This window comes from Canis lupus, chromosome 29 (genome assembly GCF_011100685.1).
Source record: "Canis lupus familiaris isolate Mischka breed German Shepherd chromosome 29, alternate assembly UU_Cfam_GSD_1.0, whole genome shotgun sequence".
NCBI lineage: Eukaryota > Metazoa > Chordata > Mammalia > Carnivora > Canidae > Canis > Canis lupus.
This window is the reverse complement of record NC_049250.1, coordinates 11,258,223-11,277,998: the sequence shown is the minus strand read 5'-3', so window position 1 is coordinate 11,277,998 and position 19,776 is coordinate 11,258,223.

Genomic DNA, 19,776 nt, shown 5'->3' with positions numbered 1-19,776 from the left:
AAGGCCTAGAGCTGGTCAGCTGTTTCAGAATAGCAAACAATTAGGAATACAACGGGGGATCCCTGGGTGGCGCAGCGGTTTAGCGCCTGCCTTTGGCCCAGGGCGCAATCTGGAGACCCGGGATCGAATCCCATGTCGGGCTCCCGGCGCTTGGAGCCTGTTTCTCCCTCTGCCTGTGTCTCTGCCTCTCTCTCTCTCTCTCTCTCTCTCTGGGACTATCATAAATAAATAAAAATTAAAAAAAATTAGGAATACACGGAGGACGGTCCTACAGGGTGCTTGGGCATGAGGAAGTTAACATGTGCAAAAAACCACCTGGCTCTGAGTGAGCATTCTGTGAACCTCACCCACAACATCATGATATCACTTGGCATAAATGTAAAGCCACCGTTTTTAAAAATCAAAGTGATTTCTTGAGCTAGAACTGTTTTCCCTCATTTAAATTTTGGGAATTTGCCATGAGTTGTGAAATAACCCATTGGCATATACTGGATTCTTAGAGAGTGGTCCATGACTCAGATTCTTCAATAGAAGTCAGTCGTCCTCATGCAAAGCCTTTAGAAGTCATTTGCAGTCAAAGGGTAGGGGTAGATTTGAATTACTCCAAGAAAAGAAAAATTGCCTGTTTAATAGGTGAGATGAGGACACTGTAGAAAACTTATGGAACTTTGGAAGAAGTGCAGTTGTAAAATAACCGAGGTATTGTGGAAAAGTCAGTTTTGTTAGTCAAAGGAAATAGTGATCAAAGTTTCAGTAATCCCTACAGAGGAGATGAATACGTACCCAGTGATGATGCACAGATACTCACAATGATCTCATCCCATAGATGTTATCAATAGCGATAGTTTCCGGTAGACTAAGGAACATGTGAGTATAGAATGCTTGGATTGTAAGGCCTGGAAATTATATTACATATAATTATCTGTTTTGGAATTAAAACCCAGAAGGTGATATATGTATACAGGTTAGAAACACCCACACATTACAACCTTCATGAGAGGCTTGGGTATATCTGCTCCCAGACTTTCCTTCTTTCTGCTCCCCCGATTATGTCCCCATGTCCTTGACCTGTTTGCTGTTATGCCTAGTTAACTGATCTTTCCCTCAGTTGACTAGCTTGCTCCGTTTATGTGCTTAAACACAGGACATGCAGGTGCCAGAGGCTGTTGGTTACAGCCACAAGTATTCATGCTGGTGATGTGAAGTTGGCACATATTTTTCCCACAAGCACAGGAATGTACATGGGGAAAAATATATGAATGAGTATATTATATTTAAAAAAAAAAAACTACAGCAGATCCTAGTCTCTTGGAAGACCAGCAATGGCATCCTCTGGGATCTTGTTATACATGCAGAATATTAAAAGAAAGAAAAAGAAAGAAAGAAAGAAAGAAAGAAAGAAAGAAAGAAAGAAAGAAAGAAAGAAAGAAAGAAAGAGAAAAAAGAAGAAAAGGAATGCAGAATATCAGACCCCAAACTGGACCTATTAAATCTGAATGTGCTTTTTAACAAGATTGTTAGCAATCTAATTTTAGAAGTACTTCCTAGGAAACATATTAGATTAAAACTCAAGTTCTTTTTTTTTTTTTTAAGATTTATTTATTTATTCATTTAGAGAGAGAGAGAGAGAGGCAGGCAGAGACACAGGCAGAGGGAGAAGCAGGCCCCATGTAGGGAGCCCGATGTGGGACTCGATCCTGGGTCTCCAGAATCACGCCCTGGGCTGCAGGCGGCGGTAAACCGCTGCACCACTGGGGCTGCCCAAAACTCAAGTTCTTATAACAGCATAGCATAGCAGTAAAATCATGAAAACTAAAGCTAGAATGCCTAGGTTCACCAATGAACAACACGAATCATGCAACTTTCTAACATCTCAGAGACTCAATTTTCTCATGTATTAAATGGGAATGATAATAGTATTACCCCATTGGATTGTAATTGGATGAATAATTACAGAATGCTTGGAACAGTAACTGGCACTTAGCAATTCAGTACCATAGAAGCACTGGTTCAATATGCTTTTATAAAGCTCAGTATAACATAGTCAAGAAGTTCTAGAATTTCTTTCAATAATAAACTCATGGAACGATTAGCAAGGCTTACTTGACTCATTTCTCCACATCTCTCTCCCCGCCGGCCCCCCTACTATTTTCTTACTTCCTCTTCTGGGCTGCCTCTGAGCCTTGTACATATTCAACTCTGGACTTATTACTCTGTAATGTAATTATTTGTTTATCACTCTGCCTTCCACACTAGACTATGAGCCCTTGGAACAAGGTCTCTATCTTGGTCTTTCTGTTATCCTTTCTGAGTATGGCACAAGTAGGTGATCAACAAATGCTTTTAAAATGAATGAATAGATGTTTGGTTCATCACTATTTCTATTTCTTAATCTTTCTCAAGGCCTACACATTTCTTTCCTTCTTCTCATGCATTTTTCTCTTTATATTATTTAACACCATCAATTGATATTCACAGAGAACCCATTGTACATGGCTGTATATATTTTTTAAGTTTGCTAAATACGTTTTTGCATTATTTATATCAGGTTTGAAAGTGGTGCCTGCTAGTTCTGATAATGTAAAAACCAGCATATTTCTGTAACACAGTTATTCCACGGAGAATTTTTGCTCTAAGAAAGTTTGGCTCTTGTATCCTTTAGTAACAATAGGATGTGACTTCTTTCAGTTTTAGCTCCCCTGGACACACATTACAACTCGTGTTATGCACCTAGATATTTGGACCTAATTAAGGCATTCTATCTTTGAATACTCAGCAAAAAACTTGCAAACCAAATCCAGCAACATATAAAAATGATTATACACCATGAGCAAGAAGGATTTATTGCAGAAGCACAAGGTTAGTTTAACATCAGAAAATACACTAAATTAGTAATACATTCTATTGATAGAATAAGAGACGAAAAAGTACATGATCATCTTAATAGACCCAGAAAAATATGTGACAAAATCCACCACCTTTTCATGATAGACACTCAGAGCAAACTAGGAATAGAAGGCAACTTCCTCCCACTGAAAAAGAGAATCTGAGAAAAACTGTCAACAAGGATCATACTAAAAGGTGAAAGACGGAATGTTTTCCCCTTAAGACTGGACAAGACAAGGACGCCCACTCTCACCACTTGTATTCAATATGGTACTAGAGATTCTTCCAGGCAAAGGAAATGGTAGTGACTCCTAATAGATTTCTTTTTGAGATTGATAAAAATGTTCCCTACTTTGATTATTGTGATGTTTGCACAACTCTGTAAGTACACTAACCCCACTGACTTGTACAGTTTAAACAAGTGTATTTTATGTTATGTAAATTATATTTCAGTGTAACTGTTAAATAGTCACTGTAGTACAAAATGACAAGTGACAAATGTTGTAACAGGCATTAACCTTTTCCTAAGCACCCAGGGCATACTGGCAAGTGCACTAAACTCTTTAAACATATTTCCATCATCGCATATAAAGGAAATGTTGCTATTAGCCCTATTTTACAGCATTCAACAGATAGGGAAACTGAGGCTTAGAAAGTTTAAGTGATCTTTCAAGGTTATACAACTAACAAGTGGCAAAGGTGGGATTTGGTCCTGAATACCATCAAGCCACAACGTACAGTGGGAGTAAAGGGGAAGGACCATCCAAGTTCTGCTGTTAGTGAACACATGCTTTGATTATTAAGTCCTTATGCCATTATAATTCTGTGGACTTCTATAGGCCGCTTCCCTTGGTATGAGGTTTGGGACTGGACTTGGAATGGGTGGGGGGCTCATCTGAGTCACAGAATGTTCTAGAAGTGAGCTGAGCTGAAACACAGATTCAGGTACGGTGAGATCACATACCCGATGGCAATGATAGCATCCTACCCAAAACCTTGGCAGCACCACAGGCATAAGAGTAAGACCATGCTCTTCCTTCAGCTCCTGGGAGATCTTCAGCATCACGTCCTAGCTCTTACAAAGCAACCCAGCCTGTGGAAAGTAAACATTCATGAAGTTAGGATGGGACAATAGCAGGTGAAAAGGGGCTATAGGAGGAGATTTCCCTCCTGTTGCTAAAAAGATGTTGAGACTCAGTGAGCACTGAGGCACGTGGAGCTTCTCTTCTGTGGAAATCTTATACCCTCATTGATTCTCTCTGGCCTCCCTTTTTTTCTTTTTTGAGAAAGAGAATGAGAGAGAGAGAGAGAGAGAGAGAGAGAGAGAACATGCATGAGCTGGGGCAGGGGGTGCAGAGGGAGACGGAGAGAGAGACTTTCAAGATCTCAAGCAGGCTCCATGCCCAGCACAGGCCAGATCTCATGACCTTGAGATCATGACCTGAACCAAAACTGAAAGTTGGACACTTAACTGACGGAGCCACTCAGGCGCCCCTCTAGCCTGCCCCTTTTGTGACTTGTCTTTACCTTCAGGGTCCTTGGATGTTTCTTTTAATGTGTTTATAAATATTGAATTGGAAGTTGAAAACAGGACAGTGTGAGAAATCCGGGTTTGCTGGGCTCATCATCACCAGCAAATGTTGCATGGGGAGTGACCTCCACAGGAACTAGGGTGTTGCTACTGGCCTCCCTGGAGGGCCCTGAATCTGTGTCTTTTGAAAATTCCTGAGTGTTCTTAATTATAAAAATCTTGTTTTGATACATTTTACCTCAGTTTCACCTACCTGTCAATTTCAGAGCATTTTCCTTATGGTTTTACACTGGGGAAAAACCTAAGTAAACCTCAGGTACTAAGAAATAGCTGTCTATGACACATTTAGAAGGGAAAGCAGGGCAGCTCAGTTGGCTCAGCAGTTTAGTGCCGCCTTCAGCCCAGAGTATGATCCTGGAGACCTGGGATCAAGTCCCACGTCAGGATCCCTGCATGGAGCCTGCTTCTCCCTCTGCCTGTGTCTCTGCCTCTCTCTCTCTCTGTCTCTCATGAATAAATAAATAAATAAATCTTAAAAAAAAAGGGAAGACAAAAGAAGCTTAGAATAGTTTTTAAGTGATTCTAAAAAAAATAGGTGCACGGAGTCTTATACATATCTTTTGAAAGAGGTAGGGAGCCACAGAAATGAATGACATAAAACTTGTGACATATGCATAAAATCAGCAGTACTGGTTACTGAGAACTTTCTCTATGCCAGTAAATTAGCTGACCTTCAGAGGAGAAGCTTGGGCTCAGGACCCCTCATTTTCCTGGGGTCCCTTGCAAGGACCTTGGAGAGGCTCTAGTAGTTTTATGTTCTTAATTTTTTGTTTTCAAAGACATAATTTTACTGAAGTATGACATCATGTAAAAGAGGGGTAGATAATTTTGCATTATTCTTCCTGAAGAGGATCCCACACTCCCAAATTGAGTAGGTTTCAGGCCCCAGAAAACGTGCCTCAGCCTCTGCTTAAACTTGTCTCTAGAGAGAGAACTTTTCCCTCCATCTCTCCCATCCTAACCATAGAGTTAGCTCTTGATTACCAAAAGCCTCCCTGAGTTCTGAGAGGTTTTGGCATCTGTTTTGCATTTTGATAAAGAGATCTATGAAGTGACAGTGGCATCCTCAGGCTGGAATAATGTGCTCAACTTCTCAACATTAAATTTAAAAGATTTGGGATCCCTGGGTGGCGCAGCGGTTTGGCGCCTGCCTTTGGCCCAGGGCGCGATCCTGGAGACCCGGGATCGAATCCCATATCGGGCTCCCGGTGCATGGAGCCTGCTTCTCCCTCTGCCTGTGTCTCTGCCTCTCTCTCTCTCTGTGACTATCATGAGTAAATAAATAAAAATTAAAAAAAAATTAAAAAAAAATTTAAAAGATTTAATGTTAAAAAAATAATCTAGCATTTGAGTTCTAAAACGAAAAGTACAGGATAGGGGAAACTTGGCTAGAGCGCCATCTGTGAAGAGAAGAATTAAGTGTTCTGTTTCACTACAAACTCAGTGTGTCAGTAGGTGCTAATGAGGTTATTAGAAAGCTCTGGAGTTATGGGATGTGCAGTAACCAGGCAAGCACTGTACTCAGACCACATTTAGTATGTCTGTCCTAGTGTGTTCTGGGAATCCTATCTCAGAAGTGTTAAAGCATAATTTTCTAAAAGATAAAATCAAAAATAAAATGAACAGGTGTCAAGTATTTTATTTAACTCATTAATTAAAATCTACTTAAAATGAGATTCCGACTTACTGAGACTTGCGTACTCTACCAGACAAAACCCATTTGCATTGCCAAGGACAGGAATCATTTGCCTTGCTATGGGTGAACATTTGCATTGTTACCCATTTCTATGACTTAAAGTCTCTCTCTACAGATTTGTAAAATAGCCAAGTCAATCAAAAGCAATCAGAAGTGCACACCTTTATAGAATTAGATAACTCTAGAGAGTCTGTTACCAATGCTCTGAACTCCACTGAAAGAATACCAGAAATCACCTTGGCCCATTTCCAAGGATTTGGACAATTTTTCCTATATGAAAGATACTACCGAGGAGGAGAATATTTAGTGTGGAGTAACTGTGAAAGCAGAAACTCCTGACATCAGGCATCATATAGACAAATGATGTTGGGGGTGGGCAGGGGGAACTGTGGGATATTTCCAGCCCAGGGAAGACAAAGTATATTATACTGGGGATATTTTCTACCTGGCAAAGATAAGATACATTGTTGACAGTGATTCAAGTTATACAGTATTACAGAATTGTCATGAAGCAAAGGGTTATCCTTCTCTATGGTTTAAGAGGTCAGAACAGGATAAAAGGAAAACAAACAAACAAAAAACCCCAGGAAGTTACAGCAAAGCAGATCCTAATTCAATATATGAAACTCCTGTTCGGAAATGAAAGGGCTAATTTTTGGGTTCCTTGCCATTGGAAATATTCAAGCAGAGGTTATATATGTATATTTTTTAAGGAATTTTATGGACCTATTTTTTTTTAAGATTTTATTATTTATTATTTATTTATTTATTTATTTATTTATTTATTTATTTGAGACACACAGAGAGAGGGAGACAGACAGGCAGAGGGAGAAGCAGGCTCCTTGCAGAAAACCCGATGTGGGGCTCTATCTCAGGACCCCGGGATCACGACCTGAGCCCAAGGCAGATGCTCAACTGCTGAGCCACCCAGGCATCCCATAGATCTAATTGTTACACTTTTCAGAAATTTGTTCTACAGCAGTGTTGTCTTAGAAATACAATGCAACTTGTGGAATTTTAAATTTTCTTGTAGCCAGATTTAAAATAAATACTGATTACATTGAGTTCAATAATATACATTGTTTAACCGGATACATCTAAATCCTTATTAGTTAAGCATACGATCAATACAGAAACCATGAATGAAAAGTTTTGTTTATTTTTTGGGCTGTTTCTGAAATCCAGTGTGTATTTTCCAGGTGGCAACATGTCTCAGTTTGGACTAGCTACATTTCAAATGTCCAACAGCATGTGGACATCAGTGATCTTAGTGATCTTAATGGACAGCACAGGTCTAGACCACTGGTTCTCAAACTTTACCCTGGATGATTTGTTAAGACATTATTGCTGGGCTCCACCCCAACTCTTCAGTCTGGAGTGGAGCCCATGAATTTGCATGTCTAATGATTTCTGGGACCGTGCACTACAAACTTTTGTTTTAGACAAACCTAAAATCTTTACACTATAAGATGAGAAATGCTTCTCTTGACATGGGTATACATTTTGGACATCTGTCACCTATTTTTGTTAAATGATGATCTTTGTGCAATAAAATTGAGATTTTTCTCAAATTTGACTCCAAAATGATTGACTTTTTCAGTCTTCATTGAAAGTTGCCTCTCATATCATCTTGAGCTCCTAATGTTTTTCAGCATTCATTTTTCAACAGAGGTACTTTTACAAATTTCACTGCAACTAGATAAACACTAACATAAGAGTGATTTGAAAGGGGAGTTTAAGATTTTTATATTCTTATAAAGAGCATTTAATGATGGGGTATGATTTCCCAATGTGTTAGACCCCAGAGATATAAATCTCTTTGTTTTTCTTTTGTAACATATCTGTAGGCTACTGAATTTATCTAAATCTTTCTTGAAACTATAAATTTGCTAAACTATATTATAATTTTATAATAATAATTTTATAATAATAATTTTATATCAAAATTTTGAAGCTTAGTAAATATATAAAGTAAGCCTAGTTATTTTTCTTAGAATTTTATCTTTTGATTTCCAAGAGGAGCTTTTTAAATTTTCTTATTATAGGATTTGGCAATCACATCTATATCTAACTTACTGATCCCACATCATTTCCCAACTAGAATGTGTCTAGGTATCTCCTTGGGAAGTTTAGTTCGGGTCTTATCCAATGATGCTTATCCAATGGCTATCTCCATCTATATCCATAAGGAATTCCATTTTCAACTTATGCTATCAAAACCCACATTTCTTGCATGAGTGTTTTGGTTTGGCCTCTTCAAATGATCAGTTAGGACCAAAGCAGTTATGAAATGGAAAAAAAAAAAAAAAAAAGGAGGAGGAATTGCATCTCAGTGTTTTGGGAAAGGAGACAGACCTGGATATTCTTGGTAGCCAAGAAGACAAAAGTTTCTTCTCAGCAGATACACAGACCTTTATTTTCATGTAGCCAAGAAACAAAAGTTTCTTCTCCTTCTTAGGAAGTTTGGGAATACAACAGGGGCCATTTTTTCATGGTCTTCACGAATGCACAAGGTTTCCATCAAATCCAAATATAGATGGGCTTGGATGTGCATGCTAGTCAGGAACACCAGGTTCCCATCAGGCTTTTGTTATAGAGGAAAAGCTTATTCAAGCTGGAGCAATTCCCAGGGAGGACCAAAATCAATGGCTTAAAAATATTAAATATAGAGAATTTTAAAATGTAAATTAAAGATTTATGAAGCTTTTCATAAAAAAGAATTCCTTTAGGTGTGCTGTGGCTCAGAGATGCCATGTGAGAATAGGATTTTGACCTTCAGAGTATGTACCATGAAACAATATATTTGCTATTTTTGCTTGGAAGTGTTTAAATTATTTTCAACAGACCCAGAATTTTCATTTTAAATTATGGAGTTTCCAAAACATGTTACAGGTTATTAAAAAAAGATAAAAATATTGTCATGTGAATTGGTCAGCTAGCATTTATTTTGACCATCTACTAGGAGCCTGATTCTTAGTAGGACCTCAAGATTCAAAGATGAATAAAATGTGACCATTGACTTTTGAGAGCTTCATCCTCAAGTGCTAGAGAAAGACATGCGAGTGATAATTATGGTGCAAATGCTTTGGGAATAGCACCTGTTTTTGCAAAATGTGGGAGTTGGGGAAGGTTTCACAGGGAGAAAGAATTTGAGTAGAGTTTTGCAGGCAGTGAGGGAGTAAGGGGGGATTTGGAGGTAGGGAACAGAAGAAGGAGCAAGAGGTGTTCTCCCTTCAGATGGAGGGAGCACCATAAGCAATATACATAATAGGAAATACATGGCATTACATCTGGGGACTAGAAATTATTTGGTGTTGTAGGAGTTATAAAAGAGGTTGATTCAACCCAAATGAGATAGACCCTGGGTGGCATGCCTGGGAGTTTTGAGAGCATGTGGCATTCGAGATGAAGATAATCGAGAAGGAGGGAGAACAGCTAGTAGGTGACTGCAGTAGACAGGATGAGAAATGACCATGTCTAATTAGCCAGCATCCTGCTTGCTACTCAATTGTGTCTATCAGTAAGCATCTTGTACATTTTGAATGTCAAACGTATTTTTGAAAAACAGATTTGAGCTTGTCAACAATCAGCAGCTACTTATTCATTATCCACATATTTCTGGAGTTACAATGTTCTTTTACAGGATTAATGAAAGCCATACCATCTTTGAAGCTAGCAGGTTGTGCGTGCATATTCTAATTTCACTGCTTATTGCTTGTCATGTTGGATAAGTTACATGAACTCTCTGAGCCTCAGTTTCCTCCTCTTTATCACAGAGATAATAATACATCTCAGAGTTGTCATGAGGATTAAATGAGCCAATAAGTCTAATTTGATGTAGGAATGAGTTAGGGGCAGATGGGGCTAGGCAGGGGAAGATAAGAGAAAGGCCCAGAGTTAGGCTCCCAGAAATTTGTGGGCTCCCATAAACCCCAAGGACACTGAAAGGCCCAGAGTCAGGCTCCTTCTCATCCCAAGAAAACAGAGATGAGATAGTAAAAATGGAGAAAAATAATAAACCTGGCTCCCTTGCTCTAAAATGTTAGGGAGTATCTCACTTTGATAATTACTAAGTAATCACAGAAACTCACCAGGCCAGAAAGAAATAGGTCATTAAGGCGTTACCAATAGTCCCTGCTCAAACCAGGACTGCACAAGAATCTCAAGGCGGTGGGTTCCCTGGCTAGGTTCTCAGAAAAACACTGCCATGCCACTAAAAGCCCTCTGTGGCAACCCTGTTGGGACCCCTCTCACTTCTGACAGCTTTCTCTGTATCTCTGTTTAATAAACTTCTATCACTTTACTCACCCTCCGTGGTCCACAAGATTCATTCTTCGACTCCATGGGACAAGAACTTTGCTCTCCCATATCAATAGTACTTGATTCGAATTTGGTGCTCAGAATGTCCTCATTGCTGCTCCTGTCCTAATCCCTTCCCCTACTTTGGCGTGAAATGTGTTTTTTCTTAGGTCTGTCCATAGGTTTAACATTGAATTTACTGAAATTTGTAGCATCTCTGGAGAAACTGGAGCCACTTGTGGATTGGTTTAGTGAAGGTTTGCTCTAGCCCAGTGATTTTTAGTTCTGCTGTATATTGATATTAATTGGTGGAGCTTTTAAAAATTATGATTCTTGGCTCTGAACCTCTCCCATAGTTCAGAACCACTGCTGTTAATTCATTTAAAAGAATTCTTCTGAAGATACATCTGATCTGGAGCTGTTATTTTAGTTTTTCACACAGACTACAGTCACTGCTTTGAGTATTCTGAATGAGGTTCACAAGGGTGTTTTTTCATAATTCATACTCAATCTGCAAAATCATGTTGATAGTTTAGAATAGCATTTAAGTTGTCACATGATTGTTCTCCAGTACCTTTTTCCTAAGTTCATTTTATCATAAAAGATTCCTTTTCTGGGTCACAAAATGAGCTAGGTTTTTTTTTTTTCCTGGCAGAAATAACATACTAAGATTATTTAATTTTGTTCACTTGGTATGACTTTAAGGACTCAGATTAGAAGACTCTTCTTTATAGTAGGACATGACTCAGCTCTGGAGATGTTAGCAATACATGAGTCTATCCAAAAAATTGATGGTGAAACTACTAGAGGCATTGCTGGAGGCATCTGGATCTTTCATTGTGTTGTGAGCATCTGGGATAACTCCACCAATTAAAGGGAACTCTTACAGAGCCCCTGCGAAAAGATTCCAAGAAAGTGTTGTCAGAGAAACTTGAAAAGCTAGGGAGAATTAATGGGAAGAAAGAAGAGAAGATCACTAGAGTTCTAGGTTGGGAATTTCTTGATACAGAGAACTGCCAAATTCACTATGGAGAGTGGAAAGAATGTTAAGCATTAACAGGAGATCTTAGACAGCCACTAAGGGTGTAAGCTTGGGGGGAATCACATGACCTCTCTGAACTCTGCCTTTTGCAGGTGTTTGTGTTTTTTGTTTTGTTTTGTTTTGTTTTGTTTTTTTTTTTTTTTGAGAGAGAGAGAGAGACAGAGAGCAGAGGAGGGACAGAGGGAGACAGAGAGAATCTTAATCAGGTTCCACATCTAGCACAGAGCCCAACGTGGGACTTGATCTCATGACCCTGAAATCATAACCTGAGCCAAAATCAAGAGGCTCAGTCAGGACTGAGCCACCCAGGTGCCCCTGAACTCTGCCTTCTAAATGAAGGGATTTGCAGGGGCTCTTCCATCAGGAAAAGTTGTGAAAAGACATTTGAAATGGGCAAAGGAGATGTCTGGATGTCCTTTAGTGGGAATCTGGCCATTGTGTCAGGGGCCTTCCCAAGAGAGTCAGATTCTCTGGAGCCATAAGTCTTCCATTGTCTTTGCTGTATTTTGTAACTCTGTAGCAATAGAAATGGGGCCTTAAAGTCATTAGTTTATAAATTTATTGAGCTGCTGGGAAACTGTAGCTGGGAAACCACTAGACCCTAGCAAGGCAAGTACAGAGAAATGAGATAGGTTTCCAGTCAGTTCCTAGCCTAGGAAGAGTCACATACCCCCCACTGTACAGTCATCCTTTACCTGTTCCCCTACCAACTTCCCCATCCTCAGATCTGCCCAGGAATAGAGAATAGGGCAACAAAGAAACATTATGCAAAAGGGTAAGGTGGGCATTAAAACAATTGCGAGTATTTTATAGTTAATGACAAGTTGTGTGTGGTTAAGCTTTTGGACCAATTACTGAGGGAATTTAATGAAGCTAGATGGTAAGATTTGACCAGCTTTTTTAAGAGCTTTGTTTTCCATACTAAAGAAACATTATGCCTGATGAAAGTGAATCTTATATACTATATGTGTCAGGGCATCTGTAGGGATTTTTAAGCAGGAGAGAGACAGGATGTTACCTTCACTATTGATATGGAAGATGACCAATGACGAGAGAGTGGAGACAGGACTACCTAGGTGAAAGCTGGCAGAGTTTTGAACAATGAAAGTAGCTGTGCAAATGAAAAGAAAGGTAGAGGTGGAGAGCTATGCTTTGAAATGGAATTAACAGGATTGAATTAGAGAGGAATATTGCATTTGTGAGAAGGAATATAGTGCAGGTTGATTATGAGCTTTCTATATCATACCAGAGGTAAAGAATGTAAGAAAAGTAAGTTGTGAAAACAGGTGGGGTAAGTAAGGAATGAATTTAGCTACAGACATGATTGAAGTAGCAACTTAGCAACTTACCAGTGATTATGAAGCAAATTTACATTTGTATAATTATTTATAATCTTCAATAATCTTCATATGTTTTTTATAATTGTGAGATGATACTTGCATAGTATCATATTTTTGTCTTTTATAGAGGACAATGCTATTCTTATCAACATCATGAATGCATGAATATGGATCAAGTAATTTGTGTGTCAGTGGTTCTTTTCACAATGAAAGCACATGCAGTTGTCCTTTGATTTGTAGTTGGGAGTGTCTGTAAATTGGACTTTCCTGGTGATGGCTCTCTGGGAAATCTACCAGTTCCTCATCTCTGGAATTTTCCCTAATGGTCACACCATGATTTGTAAGGCCTGTTTCTCAAGGAAAGTACCAGAGGCATTCTGTGTATGGGTACACCATTTGTCACGGTACCCCAGGCCTTTAGACAGTATCTACTACAGAGTACTTAATCAATAAATGCTGCATGAATGAATGGATGGTTGCATGAAAGGCCACATTCAAGTCATCAAAGCTTAGATAGAGCAGTTTAGTTGCAGTACTGATGGACCTCCTGAAAGAAAGTCAGCACTTGGTATTTGTATCTTCATCATGTCCTTGAGGGTTGCTCACATGTGACTTGGGCTTTTGAAAGTGCATAAGAAGTAGGACAAAGTGTGCAAAAATTCACATCTCAAATCATCTTCTTGCCTTCTTCCTATAACCTCAGTTCCTCTGGTAGACTTATCAATTACTTCCCTGTATCTGAAACGTAAAGATTACACTCCTTCCCCCATCTATGTGATCATTGGTTAAAGAGGATTATGGAAAAACCAGTCTAGAATACATATAGTTGTCTAAAACCAAACTATCTTGAAGTCAAATACCTAGAGTCACCTACTGATTGTCAGCAGGTCCTATTTTTAATCTGTGGTCTCAAAAGGATATGGTTAATTTCCTAAGGCTTTTAATACATTTGAAATCCTCAAGTGATGGACTGTTCTTGTATTGTTTTACATACTTTGTGCAATCTCACAAATGTGCAAAACCTAAAGACCACTTCTGACTATGAATATAAAAATAATAATGATGATAATATAGACAGTAATCAAACTAATACTGGTAATTATCAAATTAACTTAAATGTAAAATGACCTAAGAAAATATCCAGGTCATACACACAAAATGTCAGTTTCTTATAATTATAACCATAATAATGACATCATTTGAGTGTTTATTACATGAAAGGTAGAGTCAGTTTTGCTATAATGTGTTCTTAAAAACCAACACATGTGTTCTTAAAAACCAATGTGCAAGGGGCTCCGGGATGGCTCAGTCCGTTAAACATCTTCCTTGGGTTCAGGTCATGATCTCTGGTTCCTGGGATCCAGCCCTCTAGGAGCCTGCTTCTCCCTGCCCCTCTGTCCATCCCTGCCCTGCTCATGTTCTCTCTTTCTCTCACACTCTCAAATAAATAAGTGAAATCTTAAAAAAAAACAACAACAACCAATGTGCTATGCAAAATTGGCAGTAAAAATCACAGGGCACATGGAGAAAATGAGTCTAGGGGCCAACACTCAAAAACTTCATCAGTGACACATTAAAGAAAAAAAGGGAATGTAATAAAATGGTAGTTTTTTGCACATTTCAAAGATGCATTAAATGCTAAAGTAAGTGTGGCTTTTAACTTGGAAAAGACGTTTGCTGGTAGAAGCAGGTATTAGAAGGCTGCAGCTTGTGGGTTACTGTGAAGGGGCAGGAGGAAGGTTCCTTGAAATCTTAGGAACAGTTGTCACATCGGATGAAGCTGGATTGGCTGCTAACACGTGGCGAACTGACATAACTTTAGATGTCTGAGGTGTGCATGTGTGTGCATCTAGGGTATTCCCTGCACAACTCAGTTCAACCAGGTGCAGTTTTCTGTGTTAGTTTGGTGTTTCTCACTGGCAAAAGTGCATAAGCAGCAGGGAAGTCTTGTGCTCAAATTGTTCCTCATATATCAATTGCATCAGCACGAATTTGCATTTTCAAAACAAGCACTCCAGTAGAACTGACTATTCTAGTTTAAGTGCATTATCTATATGAACTTATTTAATCATCCCATCGGTTTGGTACTATTATTGTTCCCATTTCATTAATGAGGAGGCTGAGGCAGAGAGTTGAGCAGTCTGATCAAGATCAAAACTTATTGAGTGACAAAGCCATTATGTTGTACTATACTACACTGTCTTTCAACATTAAATGTTAATGATACATTTAATGAGAGCAGTGTTTCCATCAGACTTTTGGAGGGGATCATTTTAAATAATTCTTACTGTCTGATAATCATTGTGTCTCACCAAAATCTCTCATGTTGTAGTTTTAGTCTATTTTTCTGTTATCTCCTTTGTCAGGGTAGGGAATACCAAGTCATAGTGTTGTATGTTACTGCCCCTTAAGTAATTAAGGCCCAGTGGAAACTAGAGCAGTCAATCTTGTTTAGTGCTTAGCATGTACTCAGCACCAGGCTACACATTCTCTTTCATCACTGATAATTATGCTAAAAGTAATATTCAGTGAAGTCTAATCAATGGGGTTCCAATCATAATGTAAACATGCTGTGCTCCATTAGCGTTAGAAATGTTTATTGCTTTGTGTATTTCACTAGTGTCCCTGGTTCCTCCTCATTACACAAACTCTTTATGAAGTAGAAATATTTAATATAAAACATCTTGAACGCTTTCTGTTTTTGAGGAGTAGCATTTTAGGTTGCTAAGTAGGCACTTAATTCATATCCCATTGAGAGTTGGTTGCAAACGTGAAAGGATGAATAACTAATGACACTCTGAATGGGCTTTTTGCTACAATAGTGGCTAAAACTTGGCTCTGAGTGAAAGGTGGGAGAGGGTTATGGAATAATAAGCTTTGGCTGTATTGCTGGTTGGACTTGGTTCAGATTTTAATTCTTCCATTTGTTACCTGTGTGATCATGGCTAAAGCACTTAATTCTCTGAGTTTCAATTTCTTCATCCATAAAATAATACCTTTGTCATATTACAAATTAGTAAGCTAAATCACATTGCATACTCAATATATGATAGGTGATTCATAAATTGCCAGCCAAGGAGGGAGGACTCTGCAGTCCACCAAGAGACCTCAGATCCTGGGCTTTTAGTCTGAATAGGGCAAACCTGAGGTTGAAGCCAAGCTGTGGACCATGTGCCACAAGGCAAAAAAGCTAGGGAAGGGGTAGAAACAGAGGTCACAAGGACAGAGAAGGGAGAGGTCAGAGGAGCAAGTAGAGGACTAAGGCTGCAGAGAAGGGCTGGTTTTGGAGCAAATCTCTTCAACCTGGAATTCCAGCCCCTGATTCCCTTTTCTATACCTAAGCACAGTTTGAATACATGGCATGTAGGATAGGACCAGTGAACCTTAATGTAACCTATGAGCTTTAGTTAATCACAGCATATCAGTATTATTAGCTCATGGTCTATGTAACAAATGTACCATAGGGAATGCAAGATGCTAAGAACAGGGGAAATTGGGCTGCGGAGGCCAGTAGATGGCAATTGTTTATACTTTCTGCTTGATCCTTTTGGGACAAAAAGAAGGGTTCATAAAATAAAATCTATTACATTTAAAAAAAGTTTCAGTTATAGTAGGTCTCTTTTTCCAAGCTTTCTTCTTTCACTTCCTTTGCTCTTGTTTTTTTTTTTTTTTTAGTTATAGATGAAATGATCTTTTTTTTTTTAAAGATTTATTTATTTATGATAGACATAGAGAGAGAGAGAGAGGCAGAGACACAGGACAGAGGGAGAAGCAGGCTCCATGCCTGGGAGCTGGATGCCTGGACTCGATCCCGAGACTCCAGGATCGCGCCCTGGGCCAAAGGCAGGCGCGAAACCGCTGAGCCACCCAGGGATCCCCTTTGCTCTTGTTTTGAACCCTCCTGACCCCAGCTGCCAAGACTGGTCCAGCATATCTCCCAGTTTTCTCAGAGGCAGGCTGCAACATGGCTGGAGTGTGCACTTCAGTTGGTGTTTGATTCTTAACAGTTCCTACAACTCATGTTTTCAGTAATGGTGATGGGGCAAATTAGCTGAGTTCACCAAGTCTAAAGGAGTTAATTTGGCAGCTCAGAGCATAGGTTTTTGAGACAGACCTCAGGTCGCTCACCACCTCTGTGGCTACAGACAAGTCTGAGCCTTTTGTTTTCTCACCTGAAAATGAGATGATATTGAAACTCTTCTGAGAAAGTGAGCAAATGGACACCATGGGACATGCATGCTTTACAAAGTATCTGCTACATCGCCAAGTGCTTGTCTCGGTTATCCATGCTGCTAAATAAACCACTACAGAGCTTCCTGGATTACAACAATGATTTATGATTTCTCACAGTTCTCTGAGTCAGAAATACAGGCAGGGTCTTTCTGCTACACATAGTATCAGTTGGGGTCACTCACTTGGCTGCATTCAGCTGGTAGCTAAGCTGGTTGGAAGGTCCCAAAGGGCTTTATGCATGTGCCTGGGCCTCTCTGCTCCTCCACCCATCATGACCTGCCTACCTTGCTCTTCCTCGCAGGATGGTGGGCTCAAGGCAGTAGGCTTTCATCTGTGACCACTGGTTTCTGAGAGCAAAAGAGGAATTGGCCAGCCCTCCTTAAGGCTAAGTCCCAAATTGCACAGGGTCACTCTACCAACAGTCTGTTGGACAAAGCAGGTCACGAAGCCAGCTCTGATTTAAGGGGAGGGGAAAGAGCCTCCTCCTAGAATGGAAGAGTGGCCTGTGCCTACAGGTGAGTAAGAATTGTGGCTGCCATCTTTGGAGACAACCACAGTGCTCAAATTATTTCTTTCCTGTGAATTTGTTTGTCATCTTGCCTAACAGGCATCCTTCTATCTTCTACAGCTAAATGGCATGCTGCAAGGCAGAGAGAGGTAGTCTAGTTGCTGTGGGAACTAAAGTATGGGTGTGGCCAAGGCACTGTTCTAACTTGGCCACTGTATTTCCTTGTTATGCCAAAGAGGGCTCAATACATTTTTAGTGTTGTTCTGTCAATACTATGTCCTCACTTAAGCATATTATCTACTGTGTATTTCATTTTCTGTCATGAGATTATTTTGAGGCTTTTTAAATAAGAGATCACTAACACAAACATAGACATTATTTGAATGTGACATTTTACATTTTTGGTAATACCATAGAAAACCTACTATTTTTTCCCCCCAAGATTTATTTACTTATTTCTGAGAGACACAGACTGAGAGATTGAGGAAGAGACACAGGCAGAGGGAGAAGCAGGTTCCTCGCAGGAAGCCCGATGTGGGACTCGACCCCAGATCTTGGGATCATGACCTGAGCCCAAGCCAGGCACCAACTGCTGAGCCACCCAGGCTTCCCGAAAACCTACTACTAACACCACAGAAGAAGAAAAGTTGAAGCCACACTGGCTTCTGTAGTTGAGTTTTTGTTGTTTTTCCTTTTGACTAGTACGTCCTTTTCCCCTCCTTGCCTCCTGCCTTCTGTGGGCAAAAGAGCACTTATCTTTCAAAACCGTTTATATGTCACTTCCTTAATGAAGCCCCTATTGACACACCTGCCACCAAGTAAACTTGATCACTCCCTCTTTTTTGTTGGTCTCACTGCACCCTGAAAGCTTCTATCTTGGTAATCATAATTTTTATTGCACTAATATATTTATAAAGGCTAATCAGGTCACCATATGGCTGCTGGCACAGGGAAACTAATTCCTAAGTGCCTACCATGTGTTATGTGGGGGATACAAAGAGGGATAAGAGGAATCCTTTGCTCATTGTCGATTGGAGGGGATGACTATAAAATGCATTTTTCAAACACGGTCTTAATTTTGGCACTAGAGATCTGTACCTGGTATGTGGAAGCACTTTAATCACTTGAGAGTGGGTTTCATTTGTCAGAATACTAGGAAGGTCCTCTAGAGGTTTTGGTTCCTAATAAAAGTAGATTTAAGAAGCCTCACTATAATGATCCCATGTTCCAATGGCAGCCTTTGTCATTTTGGTGCTAGATGTAGGGCCCCGTGCATAAGTGGTATGATCTCAGAGAAGTGAAGAGAGTTTTGGCACGTGTTTACTTAGAGCAGACGGGGATTTCTGATGGATAAGGGCTTTCTCGCCCTGTGGTAAGGCTGTGAGGATCCTACCTAGCACAAGGGCTTCTAAAAACTTCACGAGGTAGGATAAGGGCCTTGCCTAAGACTGTTCATTTCCTTGCAGGCCAGAGAGGTACTTTTAAGCTGAAGAAAAAGACAGATGAAAAAAGCACTTGAGGAAATGAAAATTACCCTTGAACTGGCCTTTACCTGATGAGCTACTGTAACAGCTAGGTTGTACTAGGTTATGCTGCTTTAACAGACGATCCCAAAATTTCAGCAGGTTATAAAACAAAGCCTTACTGGGCAGCCCGGGTGGCTCCGCGGTTTAGCGCCGCCTTCGGCCCAGGGCTTGATCCTGGAGTCCCGGGGTCGAGTCCCAAGTCAGGCTCCCTGCATGGAGCCTGCTTCTCCTCTGTCTGTGTCTCTGCCTCTCTCTGTGTCTCTATGAATAAATAAATTAAAACAAACAAACAAAACCAAACTTCTCATTGACATGTCAACTCCTGGTTGCCTGTGGCTCTGGATCAAGGAGTCTTCTTCATGCCAGGATCCACACTGACTGAAGAAGCAGTGCTTTTCTTGGACTGTGTAATCTGGGGACAGAGGAACAAATAATGATGGCAGAACCACATGACAACTCCTGAGGCTTCTATTATAAGTGGCTTGTGTTGCGGGGGAGATGCCTGGGTGGCTCAGCAGTTGGGCCTTGGGCTCAGGTCGTGATCCTGGAGTCCAGGATCGAGTCCTGCATCTGGCTCCTGCAAGGAGCCTGCTTCTCCCTCTGCCTATGTCTCTGCCTCTCTCTCTGTGTCTCTCTCTCTCTGTCTCTTATGTAT